The sequence below is a fragment of the Sciurus carolinensis genome, chromosome 8 (genome assembly GCF_902686445.1).
Source record: "Sciurus carolinensis chromosome 8, mSciCar1.2, whole genome shotgun sequence".
NCBI lineage: Eukaryota > Metazoa > Chordata > Mammalia > Rodentia > Sciuridae > Sciurus > Sciurus carolinensis.
Genome location: NC_062220.1, coordinates 19,480,846 through 19,492,614, shown reverse-complemented (window position 1 = coordinate 19,492,614; position 11,769 = coordinate 19,480,846). Strand labels below are relative to the sequence as shown.

Genomic DNA, 11,769 nt, shown 5'->3' with positions numbered 1-11,769 from the left:
ACTCTAACAGTTGTTGTTTAACCTTAATTGTATAAACCCAAATTTTTAAGAGTAATTGTTCTAAAGAATAAAACTTAACAGACATGATGTTCAGAGTAAATTAGTGTTTCTAAGAAATCCATGTCATTTTAACATACAGATTGAACTTTGGTTTATGTCAGTACATTAGTATTTTACCTTAGGAAAAATCTTAAATAAATTTAACTGATTGTTTCACATACATATAACCAACTGAGTTACATGCAAACTTGTTGAAAGTTGCCCTTTACCTCTACACATATTTTCTTAGCACTTACTTAGACCCTCATGTTTACCACATAAGCATTTTCTTACTCAGAAACATTTTGTTCTTCACTAAATATATTTCCATATCTAGAACCTTTTATTTTCTCTTCCCTATCTGTTGACCCCTTGTTGTTCGCATCTTAAAACAACTCTTATGAAATCTCTGAATTTAGATAAATTACTCCATTTTAACAAGATTAAATATTTTATTGTTTATAGTACTCTAATTGAAACACAGTTGAAACTTTTGGAGCCCTTTGTATATAGAATTGTACCTGTTAGGACTTAACTCTTAATTACCTTGCTTTTAGTGATAACACAAAGCAATTTTAAACTCTTTCTATTCACCAATCTATGAAAACACCAATAATGTTTAAATATGTTACCCCCTGGATTTTGAGGAGTTAAGATTACTTGATATTATTTAATAATTAGCATTTTAACTTTGCAAATTAATCAGATGTCTCTAACAAACACATTTGAGTATTCTTATATATGTTAAGTCTAATTTATTTTATTGTAAAACCAAGATATCAGACAAGTGTATTGAACAGTATCTGCTGGCTCTTTCCTGTTGAAGAAAAGTCCTAGAAACAATTGGTAGTAGACATTTATAAACATCAACATTTTATTAGTTTGACCACCTAGAGACTTGTGAGTTAATTTTAAAGACATTTACTTTTATTAATGTACCTAATTTAAATTGAACCTTTTTAAATCACATGAAATAAAAGTATTTGGATCCATTTTTTAAATTTTAATTTTATGCACACTTAATTTAAATATCACATACATGATATTTAGATGCACATAGACAACATGACATCAGACAACACAACATACACATAACACAAAAGCAAAGGACTTGTAACATTTATCTCCATTGCAATGTAACAGATGTTCAAAAATGACTCTAGAGTTGGATAAAAAAAAATAGAACTGATCAACAAATCATTAACCTAGGAATGTAGGATCAAAATTGTGAGCTCGAAAAATATAGCATTTAAGAAAAACAAAATGAGAATCCTAGAAGAAAAAATGATAATGACCATTAATTATAGCACGAGAGAGTGAGAAGGAGGAAGGCAGAGAGAAGGGGTGAGAGAGAGGGAGAGGGAGAGAGACAGTGAGTTAGTTCTGTGTCACAGCCCAGGAGAAGTTTAAAATGGACACTATTTTTTTCTTCAGTCTCAGGTTGGTCCCTTGCTGAGCCTGCTGCAGTCTACATTCCAATGCGTGCTTCAGCAAGGCCAGATGGGGGAAATTGCCTAGGGCTTTTTAACCCTTTTTCCTGGTTGGGAATCAGGTCACAGTTGGATGTGCAAAATCATGAAACATTATCTCCCACTACTTTTGAGGAATGGGGCTACTATATCATACTCCTTACTGTGACATACCACAGGCTGTTGGGCTGGTTAGGGTTATTTAGGGTGGGGGAGCCATGAGGAATGTGACTGGACAGGTTTCTCTGCCAAGACTGATTGCTTAGGAATGTCCTGTTCTCTAGTTACTTGTGGAGAACAAAGAGGAGTAGCTGGAGGGGGGTTAACTTTTGCTATCTCTATCACGTTTTCTCCGCCATTTTCCCTGGTGGCAGGGGACTACAGGTTTTGTTTCACTTTCTTCTATAGTCCGAGAGAGTAAAATTTGGGGATCTACATTCTCTGTTGGAACTCCCTTTAAACAGGCATAAGTTGCTGTTATCATAGGATAAAATGGTGCTGGTGGGACTAAACATTCTCTCACTTCTGCCTTCCTAAGGAGAGCTAGGTCTGGGAGTGGGGTGAGGATCCAAGGCCTTTCACCCCCATCAGGGCCCAATTTGATGGGATATACTGCAAATGGATTCTTGGGAGAAAAAGAAGACCCTTTTTTAAAAATTTATTTTTATTGTAAACAAACGGGATACATGTTGTTTCTCTGTTTGTACATGGAGTAAAGGCATACCATTTGTGTAATCATACATTTACATAGGGTAATGTTTGATTCATTCTGTTAATTTTTCCCTTCCCCCCACCCCTCCCACCCCCTTTTCCTCTATACAGTCCCTCCTTCCTCCAGTCTTGCCCCCCCTTCCACCCCCCATTATGTGTCATCATCTGCTTATCAGTGAGATCATTCTTCCTTTGGTTTTTTGAAATTGGCTTCTCTCACTTAGCATGATATTCTCCAATTTCATCCATTTGCCTGCAAATGCCATAATTTTATTATTCTTTATAGCTGAGTAATATACTATTGTATAAATATACCACAGTTTCTTTATCTATTCATCAGTTGAAGGACATCTAGGTTGGTTCCACAATCTGGCTATTGTGAATTGAGCAGCTATGAACACTGATGTGGCTGCATCTCTGTAGTATGCTGATTTTAAGTCCTTTGGGTATAGGCCAAGGAGTGGGATAGCTGGGTCAAATGGTGGTTCCATTCCAAGCTTTCTGAGGAATCAGAATCTGCTTTCCAGAGTGGCTGCACTAATTTGCATGCCCACCAGCAATGTATGAGTGTACCTTTCTGCCCATATCCTTGCCAATACCTATTGTTGCTTGTATTCTTGCTAATTGCCATTCTAATTGGGGTGAGATGGAATCTTAGGGTAGTTTTTTTTGTTTTTGTTTTTTTGTTTTTTGGGGGGGTACTGGGGATCGAACCCAGGGCCTTGTGCTTACAAGGCAAGCACTCTACCAACTGAGCTATCTCCCCAGCCCCCTTAGGGTAGTTTTGATTTGCATTTCTCTTATTACTAGAGCTGTTGAACATTTTTTCATATATCTGTTGATTGCTTGTACATCTTCTTCTGTGAAGTATCTGTTCATTTCCTTAGCCCATTTATTGATTGGGTTATTTGTATTCTTCATGTAGAGTTTTTTGAGTTCTTTATATATTCTGGAGATTAGTGCTCTATCTGAAGTATGAATGGCAAAGATATTCTCCCATTCTGTAGGCTCTCTCTTCACATTGCTGATAATTTCCTTTGTTGAGAGAAAGTTTTTTAGTTTGAATCTATCCCAGTTGTTGATTCTGGCTTTTATTTCTTGTGCTATGGGAGTCCTGTTAAGGAAGTCTGATCCTGGACTGACATGTTGAAGATTTAGACCTGTATTTTCTTCTATAAGATGAAGGGTCTCTGGTCTGATTCCGAGGTCCTTGATCCATTGTGAGTTGATTTTTGTGCAGGGTGAGAGATAGGGGTTTAGTTTCATTCTGTTGCATATGGATTTCCAGTTTTCCCAGCATCATGTGTTGAAGAGGCTATCTTTTCTCCATTGCATATTTTTGGCACCTTTGTCTAGTATGAGAAAATTGTATTTATTTGGGTTTGTGTCCATGTCCTCTATTCTGTACCATTGATCTACCTGTCTATTTTGGTAACAATACCATGCCATTTTTACTACTATTGCTTTGTAGTATAGTTGAAGATCTGGTATTGCGATACCCCCTGCTTCACTCTTCCTGCTAAGGATTGCTTTAGCTATTCTGGGTTTCTTATTCTTCCAGATGAATTTCATGATTGCTCATTCTATTTCTGTAAGGTACGTCTTTGGGATTTTAATTGGAATTGCATTGAATCAAATTGCACTTTTTGTAGTATAGCCATTTTGACAATATTAATTCTGTCTATCCAAGAACATGGGAGATCTTTCCATCTTCTAAGGTTTTAATTTCGTTCTTTAGTGTTCTGTAGTTCTCATTGTGGAGGTCTTTCACCTCTTTGGTTAGATTAATTCCCAAGTATTTTATTTTTTTTCAAGGCTATTGTGAATGGGGTAGTTTTCCTAACTTCTCTTTCTGAAGATTCATCACTTATGTATAAAAATGCACTGGACTTATGAGCATTGAGCTTATATCCTGCTACTTTACTGAATTCACTGATGAGTTCTGAAAGTTTTCTGGTGGAATTTCCCGGTTCCTCTAAATATATAATCATGTCATCAGCAAATAGGGATAGTTTGAGTTCTTCTTTTCCTATTTGTACAGCTTAAAGTCCTAGAAAAAGAAGAACAGACCAACACCAAAAGTAGTAGAAGACAGGAAATAGTTAAAATCAGAACTGAAATCAATGAAATTGAAACAAGAGAAACAATTCAAAAAATTGACAAAACAAAAAGTTGGTTCTTTGAGAAAGTAAACAAAATTGATAAACCCCTAGCCACACCAACAAAGAGAAGGAGAGAGAAAACTCAAATTACTAAAATTCAGAGTGAAAAAGGAAATATCACTACAGACATGAGTGAAATACAAAATATAATTAGAAGCTATTTTGAAAATCTATGTTCCAACAAATCAGAAAATCTCAAAGACATCAATAGGTTTCTAGAGACATATGAATTACCTAAACTGAACCAGGAAGACATACACAACTTAAATAGATCAATTTCAAGTAATAAAATAGAAGTCATCAAAAGTCTACCAACAAAGAAAAGTCCAGGACCAGATGGGTTCTCAGCTGAGTTCTACAAAACCTTTAAAGAAGAGCTCATTCCAATACTTCTCAAAGTATTTCATGAAATAGAAGAGGCGGGAACTCATTCTAAGAGTCTAATATCACTCTGATCCCTAAACCAGACAGAGACACATGAAGGAAAGAAAATTTCAGACCAATATCCTTAATGAACATCGACACAAAAATTCTCAACAAAATTTTAGCAAATCGCATACAAAAATATATAAAAAGATAGTGCACCACGATCAAGTGGGTTTTATCCCAGGGATGCAAGGTCAGTTCAACATTCAGAAATTAATAAACGTAATTCATCATATCAACAGACTTAAAGTCAAGAATCACATGATTATTTCAATAGATGCAGAAAAAGCATTTGATAAAATATAGCATCCCTTCATGCTCAAAACACTAGAAAAAATTGGGATAGTGGGAACATTCCTTAACATTGTAAAGGCCATCTATGCTAAGCCCATGGCCAATATCATTCTAAATGGTGAAAAACTGAAAGCATTCCCCCTAAAAACTGGAAGGAGGCAGGGATGCCCTCTTTCACCACTTCTAATCAATATCGTCCTTGAAACTCTAGCCAGAGCAATTAGACAGACAAAAGAAGACCCTTTTAAAGTTCTGTGCTTCACAGAGGGAACTCCGGAGGGAACAGACTGCAGTTCATTCCAAGGGTATAGAGGGGGAGGAGCAGATGGCGGGAGGCCTTTGTTATTATCAGTGTCTTCCTCCTCGTCCTTGGAAGTTATAACGCTTGAAGCAGGGCCTGGAGGGTCATCTTCTTGTCAGTAAAGAACCCTCATCCAAATTTGGGGGTCCCAAATGTTTTCAGGGTGATCCATGGTGCAATGATTACTGATTCATCCCCAAAACAGTTGAGATCTTTTGGTTTCACTTTAGGACCACTGCGGGCCAGCGAGCTCTCTGGTAGGGGGGGAGATTTCTCATTGTTATGGAGTGGAGTTACTGAAAGGGTGGTGATGAGTTGCAGATTGGAGTAAACAAATCTCTCAAGAACAAAGAGAAGGACTGTGAGGTAACCTGCAATGAGTATCCCTAAGCCTAAGATAGGGGACCAGCGGGAGGACAAAGGGAACCTATCTTACGACAAAGAGGTGTTTAGGATCTAATGTCTCGTGCATAGCAGGGAATTTCCATGAGTAGTCAGTTCACAGCCTTATGCCTGCACAGTGTCTCTGGTAAAAATCTCCACAGAGGGTGATGCGGTTCTGAATGGGCGGGGGGGATCAATCCCTTATGTGAATTCACTGGGAGAAAGAAAGTTAAAGTAGAGCCGCTGGCAGGAGGGTGCCTAACAAGTGGTGGTGTGTGCCTTTTCTCGGGGATCAAGACAATCAAGACAAACAGGGAAGAAAGGGGGAAGAGGGGTCCTGTGCTCACACTCACAGGACCGTCAGCACACAAAACACAAAGGGGCCCTTACCGAATCAGGGGGGACTCACCAATCCCAAGGCACATGAGCAGTCGAGGCATGTGGGGTGCCAAATGTAGTTTCTCTTGCGCCAGGTTAGCTCATACTTGGGGTAAGGTTGTGGAGTCAAGACCCAGACTCTGGGAGTTGGGTGGAAGCAGGCTTGTGGCCAGCAGCCTGCAGACTCGCTTATTGCAGGAACAGCTATACATTTTATAGGTTTCTTGCCCAATCACAATGTGCCATGGAGTATCAGCCCACCAGGCTCCTATACGGGTTCCCATGGTAACACCAAGTGAACTTGGGGCAATTGTTTACTTTCCTAGATAGTCAAAGTGGAATGCTTCTTCCTGCAAGTTTTCCTTACACACTTGAGACAAGAACTAGGATTTCTCCCTACAGGATGCCGGCACTGAGCCCCCCAGCCTGCCCCCACACCAAGGACGGACACCAATGCTGAGCCTGCCCGCTGCCCCCCTACTGCTGAGGGACACTGCACCTGCCTCTGTGCTGACTCAGCACATCCTCACTGGGGCTTCCCAGCTTCTTTGGAGGCTGGTGCAGGCATTTTGAATTATTTCTGAGGGCATGGTCATCATCATTAGAAGGGTGGCTCCCTTCCTGAGATACCTACACGGGACTGGAGGTCCTTTGACAGATACCTCTATTTACTCACTTACATCCTACACCCTTCCCCATCCTCTTGTTCACAACTAGAAATACTATAAATAATAATCAAACTCATCCTGTTCATTACAATAATGCTAAATTCTTTATAGGGGCTGTCTGGTTCAGGGCTGCATTTTCTCTGTATTGGGTGCTACTGGTATTGATCTCCCCTTCAAAGGAGAAAACTACTGGAAAATTGTAAGGTCATAATAAACCTGCAAGGGGAGAACTTCAGTATCTCTGACCTTCACTGCTACAGGGGAATATATAGAAACAATATGAAGAAACAGGGGAAGAAAGTGTCCCTAACAAACCAAGATGCTATTGTGATAGAATCCAATGACAGTATGACAGTAGAAATGACAGAAAAAGAGTTTAGAATCTGCATGATGAAAACAATCCATGAAGCAAAAGATGAGATAAGAAAGCAAATGCAGGCAATGCATGACCATTCCAGTAAACAGTTAAAAGAGCAAATGCAGAAAGCAAAAGCACAAAAAAAAAAAGCAAAAGAACACTTCAATAAAGAGATAGAGATTCTGAAAAGTAAAAACAAACAGAAATACTTGAAATGAAAGAAATGATAAACCAATAAACTCAATAGAAAGCATCACCAACAGAATAGATCTCATGGAAGACAGAATCTCAGACAATGAAAAAAAAATTTAATCTTGGAAATAAATTGAACAAACTGAGAAGATGTTAAGAAGTCATGAACAGAACCTCCAAGAACTATGGGATATCATGAAAAGACCGAGTTTAAGAATTATTGGGATTGAGGAAGGCACAGAGATACAAACAAAAGGCATGAACAACCTGTTCAATGAAATAATATCAGAAAATTTCCCAAACCTGAAAAATGAAATAGAAAATCAAATACAAGAGGTTTACAGAACACCAGGTGCACAAAATTACAACAGATCCACACCAAGATACATCATAATGACAATACCTCACATACAAAATAAAGATAGGATTTAAAAGGCTGCGAGAGCAAAGTGTCAGATTACAATACAGATGTCAGCAGTTTTCTCAGCCCAGACTCTAAAAACAAGAAGGGCCTGGAACAATATATTTCAAGCTCTGAAAGAACACAGATGCCAACCAAGAATCCTATACCCAGCAAAACTAACCTTCAGATTTGATGATGAAATAAAATCTTTCCACGATAAACCAAAGTTAAATGAATTTACAAATAGAGGGGGGTGGGAGGGGGCAAGAATGGAGGAAGGAGGGACTTTATAGATAAGAGGGGTGGGAGGGGTGGGGGGGGTAATAACAGAATGAATCAAAAACTATTACCCTAGGTAAATGTATGATTACAAAAATGGTATGCCTCTACTTCATGTACAAACAGAGAAACAATATGTATCCCATCTTTTTAAAATAAAAATGAATTTTAAAAAATAGAATTTACAAATAGAAAGCCTGCCCTACAGAACATTCTCAACAAAATATTTCATGAGGAGGAAGTGAAGAGCAACAATACAAGTCAGCAAAGGGAGGAACTACCCTAAAGGAAAAACCAATCAAAGGAGAAACCAAGTCAAGTTAAAAACCAATAATAAGCCAAAATGAATACAAATCATATTACAATAATAACCCTGAATGTCAATGGCCTAAACTCAATAATCAAAAGACATAGACTGGAAGTTTCAATTAAAAAGAAAAACCCAACAATATGCTGCCTTCAAGGGACTCATCTCATAGAAAAAACATCCACAGACTAAAGGGAAAAACATACCATGAACATGGACCCAGTAAAAAAGCAGGGGTCTCCATCCTCATATCAGATAAAGTGGACTTCAAACCTAAGTTAGTCAGAAGGGATAAAGAAGGACATTTCATACTGCTTAAGGGAAGCATAAAACAGCAAGATATAACAATTTTAAATATTTATGCCCCAAACAACAAAGCATCTATATATATCAAACAAACCCTTCTCAATTTTAAGAATGAAATAGACCAAAATACATTAATAGTGGGTGACTTTAACACACTGCTCTCACCACTGGATAGATCCTCCAAACAAAACCTTAACAAAGAAACTATAGAACTAAATAATACAATCAATGATATAGACTTAATGGATATTTACCAAGTATTTCATTCAACATTGAGCGAATACACTTTCCTCTCAACAGCTCATGAATCCTTCTCCAAAATAGACCATATGCTATGCCATAAAGAAGCCATTAGTAAACACAAAAAATAGAGATCCTACCCTGTGTCCTATCAGACCATAATGGAATGTAATTAGAAATGAATGATAAAATAACAAACAAAAACTACTCATATACCTGGAGACTAAATAATATGCTATTGAATGATGTAATGATAACAGAAGACATCAGGGAAGAAATTAAAAAATTCTTAGAGGTAAATGAGAACAATGACACAACATCAAAATCTCTGGGACACTCTGAAAGCAGTACTAAGAGGAAAGTTCATTGCATTGAGCTCATACATTAAAAAAAAAGTCAACAACTTAATGACCTAACATTACATCTCAAATCCCTAGAAAAAGAACAGATCGACACCAAAAATAGTAGAAGACAGGAAATAATTAAAATCAGAGCTGAAATCAATGAAATTGAAACAAGAGAAACAATTCAAAAAATTGACAAAACAAATTTATGATTACACAAATAAAAAAAAAGAAAAAAAATTGACAAAACAAAAAGTTGGTTCTTTGAGAAAGTAAACAAAATTGATAAGCCCCTAGCCACACTAACAAAGAGAAGGAGAGAGAAAACTCAAATTACTAGAATTCATGATGAAAAAGGAAAGATCATTACAGACACTATTGAAATACATAACATAATTAGAAGTTACTTTGAAAATCTATACTCCAATAAAATAGAAAATATCAAAGATATTGATAAATTTTTAGAGACATATGATCCTTCCAAACTGAATCAGGAAGACGTACACAATCTAAATAGATCAATTTCAAGTACTGAAATAGAAGAAGTGATCAAAAGCCTACCAACCAAGAAAAGCCCAGGACCAGATGGGTTCTCAGTTGAATTCTACAAGACCTTTAAAGAAGAACTGATACCAATACTCCTCAAAGTATTCCAGGAAATAGAAAAGGAGGGAACCCTTTCAAATTCATTCTATGAAGCTAGTTTTGATACCAAAACCAGACAAAGACATATCATGGAAAGAAAACTTTAGACCAATATCCCTGATGAATATAGATGCAAAAATCCTTAACAAAATACTGGCACATCACATACAAAAATATATTAAAAAGATAGTGCACCATGATCAAGTGGGGTTTATCCCAGAGATGCAAGGTTGGTTCAACATCCAGCAATCAATAAATGTAATTCATCACATCAATAGGCTTAAAGTTAAGAATCACATGATTATTTCAATAGATGCTGAGAAAGCGTTTGATAAAGTACAGCACCCGTTCATGCTTAAAACACCGTAGGAACATACCTCAACATTGTAAAGGTTATCTATGCTAAGCCCACGGCCAGCATCATTCTTAATGGAGAAAAACTGAAAGCATTCCCTCTAAAAACTGGAACAAGACAGGGATGCCCTCTTTCACCATTTCTATTCAACATTGTCCTTGAAACACTTGCCAGAGCAATTAGACAGACCAAAGAAATTAAAGGGATACAAATAGGAAAAGAAGAACTAAACCTGTTACTATTTGCTGATGACATGATCCTATATTTAGAAGATCCAAAAACTCCACTAGAAAACTTCTAGAAATAATAAATGAATTCAGCAAAGTAGCAGGATATAAAATCAATACACTTAAGTCTAATGCATTTCTATTCATAAGTGATGAATCCTCTGAAAGAGAAATTAGGAAAACCACTCCATTCACAATAACTTCAAAAAAAAAAAAAAAAAAAAAAAAAAAACTTGGGAATTAATCTAACAAAAGAGGTGAAAGACCTCTACAGTGAAAACTACAGATCATTAAAGATAGAAATTGAAAAAAACCTTCAAAGATGGAAAGATCTCCCATGTTCTTGGAGAGGCAGAATTAACATTGTCAAAATAGCCATTCTACCAAAGGCACTATAGAGATTCAGTGCAATTCCAATTAAAATCTCAATGACAACTAAACCCATATCTCTCACCATGCACGAAACTAAACTCAAAATGGATTAAGGATCTCGGAATCAGACCAGAGACCTTGCATCTTATAGAAGAAAAAGTAGGTCCAGAGCTTCAACATGTTGGCTTAGGACCAGACTTCCTCAACAGGACTCCCATAGCACAAGAAATAAAAGCAAGAATTAATAACTGGGATAGATTCAAACTAAAAAGCTTTCTCTCAGCAAAGGAAACTATCAGCAATGCAAAGAAAGAGCCTACAGAGTGGGAGAAAATCTTTGCCAATCATACTTCAGATAGAGCGCTAATCTCCAGAATCTATAAAGAACTCAAAAAACTCTACACCAAGAATGTAAATAATCCAACTGACAAATGGGCTAAGGAAATGAATAGACACTTCACAGAAGAAGATATACAAGCAATCAACAAACATATGGAAAAATGTTCAACATCTCTAGTAATAAGAGAAATGCAAATCAAAACCACCCTAAGATTCCATCTCACCCCAATTAGAATGGCGATTATCAAGAACACAAGCAACAACAGGTGTTGGCGAGGATGTGGGGAGAAAGGTACACTCTTACATTGCTGGTGGGGCTGCAAATTAGTGCAGCCACTCTGGAAAGCAGTGTGGAGATTCCTTAGAAAACTTGGAATGGAAACACCATTTGACCCAGCTATCCCACTCCTTGGCCTATACCCAAAGGACTTAAAATCAGCATATTACAGAGATACAGCCACATCAATGTTCATAGCTGCTCAGTTCACAATAGCCAGATTGTGGAACCAACCTAGATGTCCTTCAATTGATGAATGGATAAAGAAAATGTGGTATATATATACAATGGAA

The 11,769-nt window shown here is 37.2% G+C and overlaps 1 non-coding gene across 1 annotated transcript; it reads right to left on the bottom strand.

The window, feature by feature from the left end:
* Positions 1-2,910: 2,910 nt before the first annotated feature.
* On the bottom strand, positions 2,911-2,985 carry Trnat-ugu (transfer RNA threonine (anticodon UGU)). Its single transcript has one exon. It is a non-coding gene; the product is annotated as a tRNA-Thr (tRNA).
* Positions 2,986-11,769: the final 8,784 nt, after the last annotated feature.